This window comes from Phyllobates terribilis, unplaced genomic scaffold (genome assembly GCF_046119375.1).
Source record: "Phyllobates terribilis strain yellow unplaced genomic scaffold, ASM4611937v1 Scaffold_4__5_contigs__length_816908805, whole genome shotgun sequence".
In the NCBI taxonomy this organism is placed as follows: domain Eukaryota; kingdom Metazoa; phylum Chordata; class Amphibia; order Anura; family Dendrobatidae; genus Phyllobates; species Phyllobates terribilis.
Window position 1 is genome coordinate 674626185 of NW_027362764.1, and position 16912 is coordinate 674643096.

The 16912-nt window shown below is 40.2% G+C and overlaps 3 pseudogenes; 1 reads left to right on the top strand and 2 right to left on the bottom strand.

Annotated features, from left to right (window-relative positions):
* Positions 1-7439: 7439 nt before the first annotated feature.
* Positions 7440-7559, bottom strand: LOC141267921 (5S ribosomal RNA; annotated as a pseudogene).
* A 621-nt stretch (positions 7560-8180) lies between these two features.
* On the bottom strand, positions 8181-8299 carry LOC141268491 (5S ribosomal RNA; annotated as a pseudogene).
* Positions 8300-11844: 3545 nt separating this feature from the next.
* On the top strand, positions 11845-11964 carry LOC141268024 (5S ribosomal RNA; annotated as a pseudogene).
* Positions 11965-16912: the final 4948 nt, after the last annotated feature.

Consider the following 16912-nt stretch of genomic DNA (forward strand, 5'->3'; position numbering starts at 1 on the left):
GTCTCCTGCAGGCTAAACCCTTCATCGCGGTAATGTGACAGAAAGATCAAGCTGGACCCGTAACTTGGGGGCGGAGCGAGACATCCAGGGGTGAATGAAGGAAGAGGGTGAGATGGTTGCCAGTGACTTTGAGCTGATCTTCAGGGTTGAGGGTCGTGTTGCCTGGAAAGGTCTTCTGCTTGGGGTTACCGGTGTTTGCCTCCAGCCACGCGGAAGACGCTGGTCCTGGTGAAAAGGAGCCTAGTATTAAAAGTAAAGAAGCAACAATGCTGGAGGCCCACGGTGATCAGAAGGATGCTGGTATTTGCAGAGATGAAATAGCGCAAGAGTGAAAGCAAATGAAAAAAAGAAAAGAGAATGAATGTGTGCACTTGTGAAAGGGAATAGAAAAAAGGCATAGAAGAGAGTGCCACCTGCTGGTGGAAGGAAGGAAAAAGCAAAAGCCTACAGCACCTGGCATTCCCAGGCGGTCTCTGTTAAATTGTTAGTTATGGAAATTCATTTGGAATGTTAATCGATAATCATTTTTCTGAGTTCTATGCCTCAGCCATCGTGTCTAGTTGACATGCGCTATTTGTGTGTGTATTTTTGGTTCACTACCATATGTAGAACAGGTGTCCATACGACTGGCTATAAAAGCCCATGGTACAGAAAGGGGGGGCTCTCTTGCTCTGCCCACCCCACAAGACACAGAATCTTCATGCTGAGAAGCAAATGACAAGTAGGCCTGGACACATGCTGGACAAAGACATGATTTACCAGCCAGGATCCAAGGAAAGATGGGTGAATCTCAACAATTAAGCTAATTATGGACAAATGGACAATTACTTTATAACTAATTATTGTATGTACCTGCTGCAATCTGATTCTTTTTAATGGACAATCCAAGAATAAATATATACATTTTTTTATAAGAATATCGTGATATTGATACTTTGAGAAGTCCTCAGTAGAAAAAAATAATACAGGAAGAGTATTATTTTACAATGGTGAGCCAGCCAGTCCTGTTTTTTTGTTTTTTAAATTAAGTAAGTGAATTTCTTCCGTGAACAAGGGGGGAGTCCTTACGATCTGAACAGCTGTTGTTCACGTGTCAGTAAATTCACTAGTTTGTCACGAGAAGCAGAAAGGACCTACAGACTGAGGAAAGACAGGAAGCAGAGGTACTAACAAGTAACAGAATCACACAGGAAAAGAATCAGACGAACTGAAGACAGGACGTGCTGATAAAGAGAAGCCAAGGAATCTTAAGGTAAGCAAAATATGGATATAATTTCTTCTTTTGCTAAACAAAGTAATATTAATTTCAAAGGTAATGTAGGAGATGACATAGAAGTTTTGTGGCTCAGTTTATACAAAGAATGTGAATTGCAGAATTTACAGTTAACTTCTAAATTGGTAAATAGACACAAACAGAAATTGAGAAATATTCTACATTTGTTAGATTTTTTTCATAGTCTTGTGTTAGAGATTTCTAAGCAGGAAAATAGTGTAGAAGTGTCAGACGGTGATACTGATTCTGACTGTAATGTGGAAAATGAACAAGAAGTAAGACACGTGTCTGTAACTGAAGGTGACCTTGGGTCTGACCAAGAGACGGACATACAGAAACCTGACATGGGAGGAGACATGACTGACATACGAGAAACCGACATACTAGGTGATGTGGGAGGAGACGTGAGTGACGTAGGAGGAACGGACGTACAAGAGCCACTAAAAATATCAGAGAATTCTGGAATTACCCAGGCTCAACTCCAAATTAAAATGAGGAAAAATTTGCTGAAATTATACAAAATCATGCCAAAATATGATGTCAAAATCCATGCCTGTAGAAATTCAGAGACATTTGAGAGCTTCTCTGATAAGTTTGATTTATCCAATGAGGAGAGGAATCAACTATTTAAAATATGGATTCCTGTGACATTGTCCAGACGTTTACATTTAATGCCCTGTGAAAATGACTCTCCTAATGGATGGGAAAATGATTCGGACAGATTAAGATATTTTATTTATTGTGTCACAAAGGATTTTCCCAACATAGAAGATCTGCAGAAACTAAGGATTGGTAGGAAGGAATGTACATATACATTCATGTCCATATTTGAACGGTTGTACAAAGCTCTCATCAAAAATGGAAAAGTACAACATATGATAACAACTTTTGTACAAAAATTCAAATTCCTAAATTCAGTTTCCCAAGTTATGGCATCACAAAAAATTCATTATTTGAATGTGCGCAGATGCTGGATTTTGTTAGAAAACATGAGAATCGTGAAAAGAAAATAAATCAAGCTAAATTTATAAAACCAGGAAAGGTAAAATCTTACCAAAAGCCAATATCAAACTCTCCTAGACTGAGTCATCCCCATAGTGAACTCTATCAAATACACAGAAGATTTCATATATGTTATAAGCCATATCAGCCAGTGCAAAGATCCATCTCTCCACAGAATGAGTTAATTCTCAGTCAGAACTGTGATTCTCTAAAAAGGAAAATGGCTGAAACTGATGGACAGAGACAGGTGAGACGACCAACTCACTGTGACGTCATGAAATGTGGACAGAAGAACAGCAGTTCTCTGAGGTTTTGAAGGATAGAAAAATGTCTTTCCTAAATAGGGCGCTCCTGGAGATATTTGAGAGAGACAGAAGATTTGGTTTAGGGAGTGGCTAAGGAAAAACTGTAATTATAATGTTGTATCAAAATGTAATACAATGTCTCAATAATTATTTATAATCTCATACAGTAAAATTGTAGTTACATAGTTTCTAATAGTTCATATATATATATATATATACACTTGTCTAAGTAGAGATTGCGTATAATTGTATTTATATATACGTTTATAAAATATATATATATATATTAATTAATAAATTAGAACTTCATATATATAAATTTAAGTAGCAATATTTTGAATTAAATTAGAACCAACCAATATATGTATAAGATATTTAAATAATTCTGTTTCTGTATGAATTTGATATTTAATTTTATTTTCTTATATTTCCTTAGAGTTTTCATTCCAAAGCAGGATTTGATCAAAGAACTCTAAAATGGATTTATTTCTTTATTCACACAGAAAGTGAAAAAATTGCATGATTTTATGTGTATAACATTTTAAAATAATAACAATATATCTAGTTGAACTATAATATATATGTAATACTTATTAATTCTTTTGTGCTGCTAATATTTTCTGTGCATGAAGTGTTCGTGCAAATTAAAGTAGCTTTACAGCATGACGTGTGACAGCTGCGGCCTTTGAACTTTGAGCTAATAGTATAGGATCCCATTCATTCTATTTTCAACTGATGTAACTTAAGACCGGGCAGCCAGTGAAAAAAGAATCTAAGACAAGAGTTTTTTCAAGTGTCTGAAATTCCAGTGACTTACTCTCATATTATATAATATGTACTTGGGGAATATTCAAAGAAATATAAAGATATTCAATTGATATGGCAATGCGCATTCATAAATTGGGATACAACAATTTTGGGTTAAATATATATATATATCTAAAATTTCATATGTGGAATGTTTGAGTTGAACAGATCTGTGAATGTCAGAGTGAAGGTGACAGATGAGTAAATCAGCAGCTGCTAAGTGTGATTGATGTGACAGAGGCCTCGTATGTTTGTATGTTTAAAAAAAAAAATGTTTCTTTATGTGAAGGTACAAAAATATATTTAATTCTGAGGAAATTATAATACATAATTAGGTATTATCTACATATATATATTTCTATATTTCTTTAATAATTATTATTTCTTGATTTTAACTAATAGTGGATAAGGGCAACCACACATCAAAATGGTTTACAAAGCAAATTTATATTTAGAATAATTTTCCACATGATAATATTCTTGAATAACTATAATATTATTTTTAATGGTTACCTAAATAGGTACACTCCTCTCTTTAGTCAAATCTATGCTACTCATCGATATGAAATTTATGCACAATATTTCTAGAAGAATAATTATTTTTAATTGGGTTCTGATATATACATAAATTTTATAAAATAATATTTTTGGTATTAAGGGGGAAAATGTGTTTTTGATCCTGATTACATAATCACTTTTGATCAATAATTATTTTCCACACATTTTAATAAAGAAGAAATATTAATAAGGTACTATGGTATAATTAAGAAGGGTATTACATGCAAAGTTGCATAATTTAATATTTTTTGGTGGTACAAGGTTATGACAAATATGAAATCATCCAGATAATGGAGCTATAAGGGTATTTTTTATGGAGAATATAATTACTCTGCATTTGTCATTAAAATTTAAAGGCCTTATTTTTATTTTTATTCTTATTTTTACTCTTAATTTTATTTTTCATTTTTAAAATTTTATTCTTACTTTATACTTCTTATTTTTCTATTTTTTCATTTTTTAATTCTCATTTGATTTTATTTCAGTTCAATATCTCAATTGAGAAAACACATTAATATTTAATAAAGTAATGTCTAATACAAGAGTATTGCTTCATTAAATATATATTGCTAAGGAAAAAAATGTTTACATTTTCTGAGTAAACACAACAATTCATTCATTCATTTATTCATTCATTCATTCATTCATACATTCATATATTTATTCATTTTGGTTCAGGAGTATACATTCTTTGATATTATTGGTTTAATAAAGATATAAAAACTTGTTTTTTCAAAATACACTGACACCTATGGGTTGGAAAAGGTAATTACACCTATGACATAAAAATGTTCTATCATATGGAGAACTTGATTGATAATGAATTATTATCTATTATTGTTTATTATTCCAAACATAATTTATTTTAATATTTTGATAATAATTAGATGGATATTACTGATTGCTATGGTACGCTGTGATATTATAGGTTAGGAAAAACTGCCAGATTTGGTATCAGATTAGGGAATGAAGACTTCAATCAAGACATCGCAATTATGAATTCTATCTTAATAAAGAGTTTTAATTTTTATACATCAAAGAGATTCTCAAAAGTTACAAGAAGAAGCAACTGATATCCGGACGTCTCAGAAGGTAACAGGTGTGAATGCTGAGTGTTATAATAGACTGTGTCCATTACATGCAATACAATTCACACCACTGATCACCAGGACGGCAGAGGACGATGATCCTATATGTACTGTGTTGTGTTCAAGTTTCATCACGTTCCACTGGTTTCTTATCACCTGCAACGCTTCAATGAAAGCTGGTGAACAGGTAATACCTGGCATATGTGTCCTGTATATAAAGGACTGAGTAGTGGTTATGGTGCTATATAAAGCAGGGAAGTGTCAAGTTAACCCTTGCTTTACTGACCAAAGACGTCAGATCTGTTCCAAAAGTGACACGAGACCAGTGCGGACACACTGAAGATTCCAAAGACGATCCAACGTAAGGCCAGGTGACACTGCACAGATATTAAAGCTACATTTCATCCATGGACTTTGTTTTCTTATCAACTGACACACATGATCTTTCTAATAAAGAGTACAGTTTATGGACTGAACAATAATGAACACAATTATGGACTGTACAATATCTACATGCTGTAATTTATTTCAAAGGAGTTTTCATCTAAAGACTGTTATATAAGAACCAAGAAGAAGACGAGACGACGACCCGATGACATCAGATGATGACGATTGAACCCGCGATTGCTTCAATTTAGATATAGGGAAGTATAATTATACATATTAAATGAATATTAGTCACGGCTTACCATAACATGAATTCACATCATTATATAACAATAATCCGATATTGATACTATTATTATTATTATGGAAATTTAATGATATTGCCAAGGAAGAAGGAAAGAAAAAATGATTGATGAATGTATCTTCTTTTGAGAATTTTCAGTTAAAGTCCTTTTATTCTCAAAAAAAGGGGAAATGTTAAATGGTTAATTATGGAAATTCATTTGGAATGTTAATCGATAATCATTTTTCTGAGTTCTATGCCTCAGCCATCGTGTCTAGTTGACATGCGCTATTTGTGTGTGTATTTTTGGTTCACTACCATATGTAGAACAGGTCTCCATACGACTGGCTATAAAAGCCCATGGTACAGAAAGGGGGGGCTCTCTTGCTCTGCCCACCCCACAAGACACAGAATCTTCATGCTGAGAAGCAGATGACATGTAGGCCTGGACACATGCTGGACAAAGACATGATTTACCAGCCAGGGTCGAAGGAAAGATGGGTGAATCTCAACAATTAAGCTAATTATGGACAAATGGACAATTACTTTATAACTAATTATTGTATGTACCTGCTGCAATCTGATTCTTTTTAATGGACAATCCAAGAATAAATAGATACATTTTTTTATAAGAATATCGTGATATTGATACTTTGAGATGTCCTTAGTAGAAAAAAAACAATACAGGAAGAGTATTATTTTACAGTCTCCCATCCAAGTACTAACCAGGCCTGACCCTGCTTAGCTTCCAAGATCAGATGAGATCTGGTGTGTTCAGGGTGGTGTGGCCGTAGGCAGAGACAAGCCTCTCACTTGCTGCTTTTCTACTTTGACGTGTGGCTGCCGGCTGCCCTTTCCAGTGCTCAGCAAGACCAGGTCCTTTTGTGCTTTCCCTTCTCTTCAATTTTTTTGCTGGCTTCCTTAAAAGGTCTTGTAGACAGAACGCCCCACTCAGAGCCACTGAGCTCACTGATCGGCTGCAGCACTGTCGACGTAACGTCAACTTCACGGCCAATGCCACAGGCAGGGAGCAGAGGCGAGACTCACCGGTAGACCCGGGTAGGGTGAGTAGAGCGCGGTTAGTTGCTTTGTAATAGCCTGCAGCCGGGGATTAACTTTTAATGAAAGGGAACAATCCCTTTGACTGTCTGCAGCGCGCCACACCTAGAAAGCGCACTCTCACACACAAGCCAGCATGCACACGTACTCGCACGTGACAACACCCCTATCTGCCCCTACAAGCTTTCCGTCACCATGCATCAGACTCTCCTGCCTGTTTTATGATTTCAGGGCCCTAGCATGAATCACCCCCACCTCCACAATTCCTTCCGCACCTTCCTTGCCTTCCTTGCACTGAGGTTAGCTCTTTGTCAGCCGTCTGGCTTGGTTACACAAGCTTCTTTGCAGAGAAACATGTTACTTCTGCTGGACCTCGCTAGGCGGCCGGCATCCAAAACCTTCCCTGGGCACCTGCTGAAAGCCTGGCCCCTTCACGACCCCGGGTGCTTTTAACGCCATCATTTCCACACGGCGAGCTGCGGAGTCAATAAGCACTCCTAGCCGTGGCAAGGAGCTCGGTGTCAGGCCTGCGTGAAGGCGTCGGGGTAGCGTACTTAGCTGCCAACTGGCTCAGAGGCCTTGGGGCTTCCATCATCTAAGTTACTTAAGGTCGGCGTCCTACAAGGCGCCGTTCCATGCTAGCCGAGCTGGGCAGTAGGTAAAAACGTCATCAAAATGGTCTACAGCAACCGGTGTTCCCAGGAGGACTCCCATCCAAGTACTGTCCGAGCCCAGCCCTGCTTTGCTTCCGAGATCAGATGAGATCGGGCGTATCCAAGGTGGTATGGCCAGTAGAAGCTGCTCGATCGATCGCCCGGCCAGCCTTCCTCAGGATCGCTTGGTGGCGAGCAATCTGGCCGTGACGGGGCGGGCTCCGAAGGGTCCATGCAAAGTCTGTGCCGTCCCTACAGGTGTGGTTTGTTTAGCAGTGAATCACTCGCCGCATCAGGTGTCTTCAAAAATGTCTCGTCGCAGGGTCTCCTGCAGGCTAAACCCTTCATCGCGGTAATGTGACAGAAAGAGCAAGCTGGACCCGTAGCTTGGGGGTGGAGCGAGACGTCCAGGGGTGAATGAAGGAAGAGGGTGAGATGGTTGCCAGTGACTTTGAGCTGCTCTTCAGGGGGGAGGGTCGTGTTGCCTGCAAAGGTCTTCTGCTTGGGGTTACCGGTGGTTGCCTCCAGCCACGCGGGAGACGCTGGTCCTGGTGAAAAGGAGCCTAGTATTAAAAGTAAAGAAGCAACAATGCTGGAGGCCCACTTTGATCAGAAGGATGCTGGTGTTTTGCAGAGATGAAATAGCGCAAGAGAGAAAGCAAATTAAAAAAAGAAAATAGAATGAATGTGTGCACTTGTGAAAGGGAATGGAAAAAAGGCATAGAAGAGAGAGCCCCCTGCTGGTGGAAGGAAGGAAAAAGCAAAAGCCTACAGCACCTGGTATTCCCAGGTGGTCTCCCATCCAAGTACTAACCAAGCCCAACCCTGCTTAGCTTTTGAGATCAGACAAGTTTGGGCGTGTTCAGGGTGGTGTGGCCGTGGGCAGAGACAAGACCCTCACTTGCTGCTTTTCTACTTTGAAGTCTAGCTGCCGGCTGCCCTTTCCAGTGCTCAGCAAGACCAGGTCCTTTTGTGCTTTCCCTTCTCTTCAATTTTTTTGCTGGCTTCCTTAAAAGGTCTTGTAGACACAACGCCCCACTCAGAGCCACTGAGCTCACTGATCGGCTGCAGCGCTGTCGACGGAATGTCAGCTTCACGGCCAATGAAACAGGCAGGGAGCAGACACACCTGCCAAACTAATTAGCACAGGTGTCTGCAATTGCTTACAGTGATATAAAGAGCCCTGACACACATCACCATCAATGAGTTTAACTGACAAACAAACAAATTCTTCCCTTATCACTCCTAAACACTTTTTGCATAATAATTTGGAACGCAGTGTACATGTGCTTTTCCACAAAACACCAGCGGTTCACGTAGTGAATCTTACAGTTCTAACTTGCCAACCGTGGTCTGTATGGAGTTGTTCAATAAAGGGCCCAAAATTAAGATAACATAGATGGGAGAGGTCTCTATGAATAGGAATTCCTAAGTATTTGATACCCTGTGAGGGCCAGACAAAGGGAAAGTTGGACTGGATGGAATCCTATATGGATTTAGGGAGGGAGACATCGAGGGCCTCAGACTTCGCTGCATTGATTTTAAAATTTTACCATGTAACAAAGTGATCTATTTCAGCCATAACAGCATGGATGGATATATGTGATTGAGTGATATATACTAGGACATCATCAGCAAATAGAGAGCACTTGTACTCGGTGCCTCCCACCTCAATCCACCTAATATTGGGGTTATGGCGAATTGATGAGAGCAGGTGCTCCGTCACTAGGATGTATAAGAGAGGGGACAGAGGACATCACTGCCTTGTCCCATTGGTGATTGTGAAAGGTGATGAAAATGTTCTGACGCACCCCCTGGGCCTTGGGACACCCGGAGCCGGACCCTTTTTGGTGGATGCTGGTGGTTGTAGTCTTCGTGGCGGCGACCCGGTTCCGTGGCTCAGGGCGGTCAAACCAGTGGCGGAACTATTTATGTGGTTTTGATGTTTAAATGTCCGACTACGCCACCCGTGGATTGCGGTCAGAGTGAACCGCCGCTACAGGGCAGACCGCTGAGGCTGGTGTTGTGGGTGCAGCAGAGCGTAGCATAACTCCCCACGGGAGGAGTATAGCCTCAGGGCAGTGTATGCGGAGGATGGGGGTGATGGTGCAGGGCAGCAGCAGTAACGACACGGAGTCAGTGATGCAGTTCAGGGTCTTTACTCACAGTTCTTATTATCCAGACCACGTCTGCAGGTAACGGCTGCCCATGTCGTACTGTGCTCACCAGGTGAGGGGCTCAGACAACTCCCAGATAACTTTGGAGCACTTCACAGGACCCCCTTTGTGTGTCCTTTGTCTGGCCTTTCTTACCAACATTTCTGTCCGGCTGCCTCGGGCCTCCTCTTGGTAAACTTGGCGCCAGTTTCCCTGACCCTATGTGGTGCCTTCCTAGCGGGTGTAGCGAGGGGCTGCGCCACATAAAATGTCAGAGCCTCCGGTTTCTAGCTGAGGGTCGTTTCCTGCCTCCACTAGTTCGGGGACCGGTCTCCCCCTTTGGCCTGACCCCTCCACGCAGGTGGATTCGGGCGTGCGGTGGCGACTCGCCCGTCCGCACCCCTGGGATCCCTTCATTCCTCGTTCCTGGAGCCTTCTCTGCTCCTCTTCCTTCCTTCTCCCTCTTCCAGGCCTGGGCCTCTGTTACTAGGCCCGCCTCCGGAGCAGAGTTCATGCAGAGCCCCTGCTCCCTGCCACTTCTGCTCAGACTTCTCTGCACTGAACTAAGATGGTGCCCACCTTTTATACTCCCTTCTCAATGCACCCAGGAACTGCTTCCTCCCTGCTCCTGCACTACAGGGTTCCCCTTCCTCAGTGTTCCCTCCCCCCACTCCAGCCAGGGACAGGGACTGTCGTGCCCATCTCAGGGGCATATTGGTCGCCCTGCCCCACGGCAATGTGGTGTAATGCATGCAGGTGTCGGGTCCTGATCCACACTCCATCCTTACCTGAGAGTGAGATATCTCACCTCAGGGTGAGGTGCAATACGTCTGTAGCAACCGGGCCCTCAGGGTGCTACAGTTCCATTTATCTTCAGCCTAGGTGACGTATTGCGATACAGGGCCGTGATTTTGGCTATAAAAGGGTCCCCTAGACCCCTACCCCAAGCTTTTTAAGAGAATCATATATGGAGTGCCAGGAGACTCTATGGAATGCTTTCTCAGCATCCAACGAGAGTATCTAATTACAAATTTTTAACTGCATCTAGCCCAGGAAATACTTTGTGCCTAGTAGCAGTGTCTGCTAGTGAGCGGATTATCCCGGCTGTTAAGCAAGCTGCACCACCTGTAGTTTAGACACTTAATTTTTTCAAAGGAAATGCTTCGGGACCATGGGATACTTAGTGAAGAGCATCAGGAGGCACCCCAAGGCATAGGGGCTGGGACTGGCAGTAGGATGCCTTGCGGTGGACAGCCGAGCTCGATCCTTATAAAAGCTTTTTAACTGCAGCAGCTTTAGTGGACGCTACTGGAGCTGGAATTACCGCGGCTGCTGGCATGAGACTTGCCCGCCAATAGATCCTTGTAAATGGATTTAAAGTGTATTCATTCAAATTAGAGAGACAATTTAAATTAAAACGCTTAGAGCTGCCTCCACCACAGGGGGGCTCGCTCGACCCACCAGCGGACAGGCACCAGTATTGGGAGAGCGGGCTGGCCGTCAGGGTTCACCGCGGCTCTGGCACAAACCCGGCGACACGGAGGTGGCACGGGCAGGAGCGGACTGGCCGTGTCGACTTCTCACTTTTTGGATTTTAGAAGGGCATGACATGCCTATATCTGTGTCTCCCCCTCCTTTTACTCCTCCACCTCTTTTATTTTCGCATGACTATATGTACTTGTCACTTTTCCATGTGTTAGTTATGTCTTCTGAGCAGTTTGTCAGCTTTTGGACACCTTTGAAGGTGTTTTCTATGTGTTTCTATGTGTTTTTGTTTGCCTGCCATTGGTTTTAACGGTGTTCGAAGGTGTTCGACGAACAGTTCGACGAACAGTTCGGCGAACACACGGGTGTTCGACGAACCGAACCGAACTCGAATACTACGGGGGTGGCTCAACACTACCGGTAACCCCAAGCAGAAGACCTTTGCTGGCAACATGACCCTCCCCCCTGAAGAGCAGCTCAAAGTCACTGGCAACCATCTCACCCTATTCCTTCATTCACCCCTGGACGTATCGCTCCGCCCCCAAGTTACGGGTCCAGCTTGCTCTTTCTGTCACATTACCGCGATGAAGGGTTTAGCCTGCAGGAGACCCTGCGCCGAGACATTTTTGAAGACACCTGATGCGGCCGGTGAATCACTGCTAAACAAACCACACCTGTAGGGACGGCACAGCCTTTGCATGGACCCTTCGGAGCCCGCCCCGTCACGGCCAGATTGCTCACCACCAAGCGATCCTGAGAAAGGCTGGCCGGGCGATGGATCGAGCAGCGTCTACTGGCCATGCCACCTTGGATACGCCCGATCTTGTCTGATCTCGGAAGCAAAGCATGGCTGGGCTCGAACAGTACTTGGATGGGAGACCTCCTGGGAACACCGGGTGCTGTAGACCATTTTGATGACGTTTTGCCCTACTGCCCAGCTCGGCTAGCATGGAACGGCGCCTTGCCGGACACCGACCTTAAGTAACTTAGATGATGGAAGCCCCATGCTCTCTGAGCCAGTTGGCAGCAAAGTACGCTACCCCGCCGCCTTCACGCAGGCCTGACACCGAGCTCCTTGCCACGGCTAGGAGTGCTTATTGACTCCGCAGCTCGCCGTGTGGAAATGATGGCGTTAAAAGCACCCGGGGCCGTGAAGGGGCCAGGCTTTCAGCAGGTGCCCAGGGAAGGTTTTGGATGCCGGCCGCCTAGCGAGGGCCAGCAGAGTAACATGTTTCTCTGCAAAGAAGATTGTGTAACCAAGCCAGACGGCTGACAAAGAGCTAACCTCAGTGCAAGGAAGGCAAGGAAGGTGCGGAAGGAATTGGGGAGGGGGGGGTGATTCCTGCTAGGGCCCTGAAATCATAAAACAGGCAGGAGAGTCTGACGCATGGTGACGGAGAGGTTGTAGGGGCAGATAGGGGGTGTTGTCACGTGCGAGCACGTGTGCATGCTGGCTTGTGTGAGAGAGTGCGCTTCCTAGGTGTGGCGTGCTGCAGATAGTCAAAGTGATTGTTCCCTTTCATTAAAAGTTAATCCCTGGCTGCAGCCTATTAGAAAGCAACTAACCGCGCTCTACTCACCCTACCCAGGTCTACCGGTGAATCTCGCCTCTGCAAAATACCAGCATCCTTCTGATCACCGTGGGCCTCCAGCATTGTTGCTTCTTTACTTTTAATACTAGGCTCCTTTTCACCAGGTCCAGCGTCTCCCGCGTGGCTGGAGGCAACCACCGGTAACCCTAAGCAGAAGACCTTTGCAGGCAACATGACCCTCCCCCCTGAAGAGCAGCTCAAAGTCACTGGCAACCATCTCACCCTCTTCCTTCATTCACCCCTGGACGTCTCGCTCCGCCCCCAAGTTACGGGTCCAGCTTGCTCTTTCTGTCACATTACCGCGATGAAGGGTTTAGCCTTCAGCAGCAAGTGAGAGGCATGTCTATGTCTACAGACACACCACCCTGAACACGCCCGATCTCATCTGATCTCGGAAGCTAAGCAGGGTCGGGCCTGGTTAGTACTTGGATGGGAGACTGTAAAATAATACTCTTCCTGTATTATTTTTTTCTTCTGAGGACTTCTCAAAGTATCAATATCACGATATTCTTATAAAAAAATGTATCTGTTTATTCTTGGATTGTCCATTAAAAAGATTCAGATTGCAGCAGGTACATACAATAATTAGTTATAAAGTAATTGTCCATTTGTCCATAATTTGCTTAATTGTTGAGATTCACCCATCTTTCCTTGGATCCTGGCTGGTAAATCATATTTTTGTCCAGCATGTGTCCAGGCCTACATGTCATCTGCTTCTCAGCATGAAGATTCTGTGTCTTGTGGGGTGGGCAGAGCAAGAGAGCCCCCCCTTTCTGTACCATGGGCTTTTATAGCCAGTCGTATGGACACCTGTTCTACATATGGTAGTGAACCAAAAATACACACACAAATAGCGCATGTCAACTAGACACGATGGCTGAGGCATAGAACTCAGAAAAATGATTATCGATTAACATTCCAAATGAATTTCCATAATTAACCATTTAACATTTCCCCCTTTTCTGAGAATAAAAGGACTTTAACTGAAAAATCTCAAAAGAAGATACATTCATCAATCATTTTTTCTTTCCTTCTTCCTTGGCAATATCATTAAATTTCCATAATAATAATAATAGTAATAATAGTATCAATATCGGATTATTGTTATATAATGATGTGAATTCATGCTATGGTAAGCCGTGACTAATATTCATTTAATATGTATAATTATACTTCCCTATATCTAAATTGAAGCAATCGCGGGTTCAATCGTCATCATCTGATGTCATCGGGTCGTCGTCTCGTCTTCTTCTTGGTTCTTTTATAACAGTCTTTAGATGAAAACTCCTTTGAAATAAATTACAGCATGTAGATATTGTACAGTCCATAATTGTGTTCATTATTGTTCAGTCCATAAACTGTACTCTTTATTAGAAAGATCATGTGTGTCAGTTGATAAGAAAACAAAGTCCATGGATGAAATGTAGCTTTAATATCTGTGCAGTGTCACCTGGACTTACGTTGGATCGTCTTTGGAAACTTCCGTGTGTCCGCACTGGTCTCGTGTCACTTTTGGAACAGATGTGACGTCTTTGGTCAGTAAAGCAAGGGTTAACGTGCCACTTTCCTGCTTTATATAGCACCATAACCAGTACTCAGTCCTTTATATACAGGACACATATTCCAGGTATTACCTGTTCACCAGCTTTCATTGAAGCGTTGCAGGTGATAAGAAACCACTGGAACGTGATGAAACTTAAACACAACACAGTACATATAGGATCATCGTCCTCTGCCGTCCTGGCGATCAGTGGTGTGAATTGTATTGTATGTAATGGACACAGTCTATTATAACACTCAGCATTCACACCTGTTACCTTCTGAGACGTCCGGATATCAGTTGCTTCTTCTTGTAACTTTTGAGAATCTCTTTGATTTATAAAAATTAAAAGTCTTTATTAAGATAGAATTCATAATTGCGATGTCTTGATTGAAGTCTTCATTCCCTAATCTGATACCAAATCTGGCAGTTTTTCCTAACCTATAATATCACAGCGTACCATAGCAATCAGTAATATCCATCTAATTATTATCAAAATATTAAAATAAATTATGTTTGGAATAATAAACAATAATAGATAATAATTCATTATCAATCAAGTTCTCCATATGATAGAACATTTTTATGTCATAGGTGTAATTACCTTTTCCAACCCATAGGTGTCAGTGTATTTTTAAAAAACAAGTTTTTATATCTTTATTAAACCAATAATATCAAAGAATGTATACTCCTGAACCAAAATGAATAACTATATGAATGTATGAATGAATGAATGAATGAATAAATGAATGAATGAATTGTGTTTACTCAGAAAATGTAAACATTTTTTTCCTTAGCAATATATATTTAATGAAGCAATACTCTTGTATTAGACATTACTTTATTAAATATTAATGTGTTTTCTCAATTGAGATATTGAACTCAAATAAAATCAAATGAGAATTAAAAAATGAAAAAATAGAAAAATAAGAAGTATAAAGTAAGAATAAAATTTTAAAAATGAAAAATAAAATTAAGAGTAAAAATAAGAATAAAAATAAAAATAAGGCCTTTAAATTTTAATGACAAATGCAGAGTAATTATATTCTCCATAAAAAATACCCTTATATCTCCATTATCTGGATGATTTCATATTTGTCATAACCTTGTACCACCAAAAAATATTAAATTATGCAACTTTGCATGTAATACCCTTCTTAATTATACCATAGTACCTTATTATTATTTCTTCTTTATTAAAATGTGTGGAAAATAAGTATTGATCAAAAGTGATTATGTAATCAGGATCAAAAACACATTTTCCCCCTTAATACCAAAAATATTATTTTATAAAATTTATGTATATATCAGAACCAAATTAAAAATAATTATTCTTCTAGAAATATTGTGCATAAATTTCATATCGATGAGTAGCATAGATTTGACTAAAGAGAGGTGTGTACCTATTTAGGTAACCATTAAAAATAATATTATAGTTATTCAAGAATATTATCATGTGGAAAATTATTCTAAATATAAATTTGCTTTGTAAACCATTTGATGTGTGGTTGCCCTTATCCACTATTAGTTAAATCAAGAAATAATGATTATTAAAGAAATATAGAAATATATATATGTAGATACAGTAATACCTAATTATGTATTATAATTTCCTCAGAATTAAATATATTTTTGTACCTTCACATAAAGAAACATTTTTTTTTCAAACATACAAACATACGAGGCCTCTGTCACATCAATCACAATTAGCAGCTGCTGATTTACTCATCTGTCACCTTCACTCTGACATTCACAGATCTGTTCAACTCAAACATTCCACATATGAAGTTTTATATATATATATATATATATATATTTAACCCAAAATTGTTGTATCCCAATTTATTAATGCGCATTGCCATATCAATTGAATATCTTTATATTTCTTTGAATATTCCCCAAGTACATATTATATAATATGAGAGTAAGTCACTGGAATTTCAGACACTTGAAAAAACTCTTGTCTTAGATTGTTTTTTCACTGGCTGCCCGGTCTTAAGTTACATCAGTTGAAAATAGAATGAATGGGATCCTATACTATTAGCTCAAAGTTCAAAGGCCGCAGCTGTCACACGTCATGCTGTAAAGCTACTTTAATTTGCACGAACACTTCATGCACAGAAAATATTAGCAACACAAAAGAATTAATAAGTATTACATATATATTATAGTTCAACTAGATATATTGTTTTTATTTTAAAATGTTATACACATAAAATCATGCAATTTTTTCACTTCCTGTGTGAATAAAGAAATAAATCCATTTTAGAGTTCTTTGATCAAATCCTGCTTTGGAATGAAAACTCTAAGGAAATATAAGAAAATAAAATTAAATATCAAATTCATACAGAAACAGAATTATTTAAATATCTTATACATATATTGGTTGGTTCTAATGTAATTCAAAATATTGCTACTTAAATTTATATATATGAAGTTCTAATTTATTAATTAATATATATATATATATTATAAACGTATATATAAATACAATTATACGCAATCTCTACTTAGACAAGTGTATATATATATATATATATATATATATATATGAACTATTAGAAACTATGTAACTACAATTTTACTGTATAAGATTATAAATAAATATTGAGACATTGTATTACATTTTGATACAACATTATAATTACAGTTTTTCCTTAGCCACTCCCTAAACCAAATCTTCTGTCTCTCTCAAATATCTCCAGGAACGCCCTATTTAGGAAA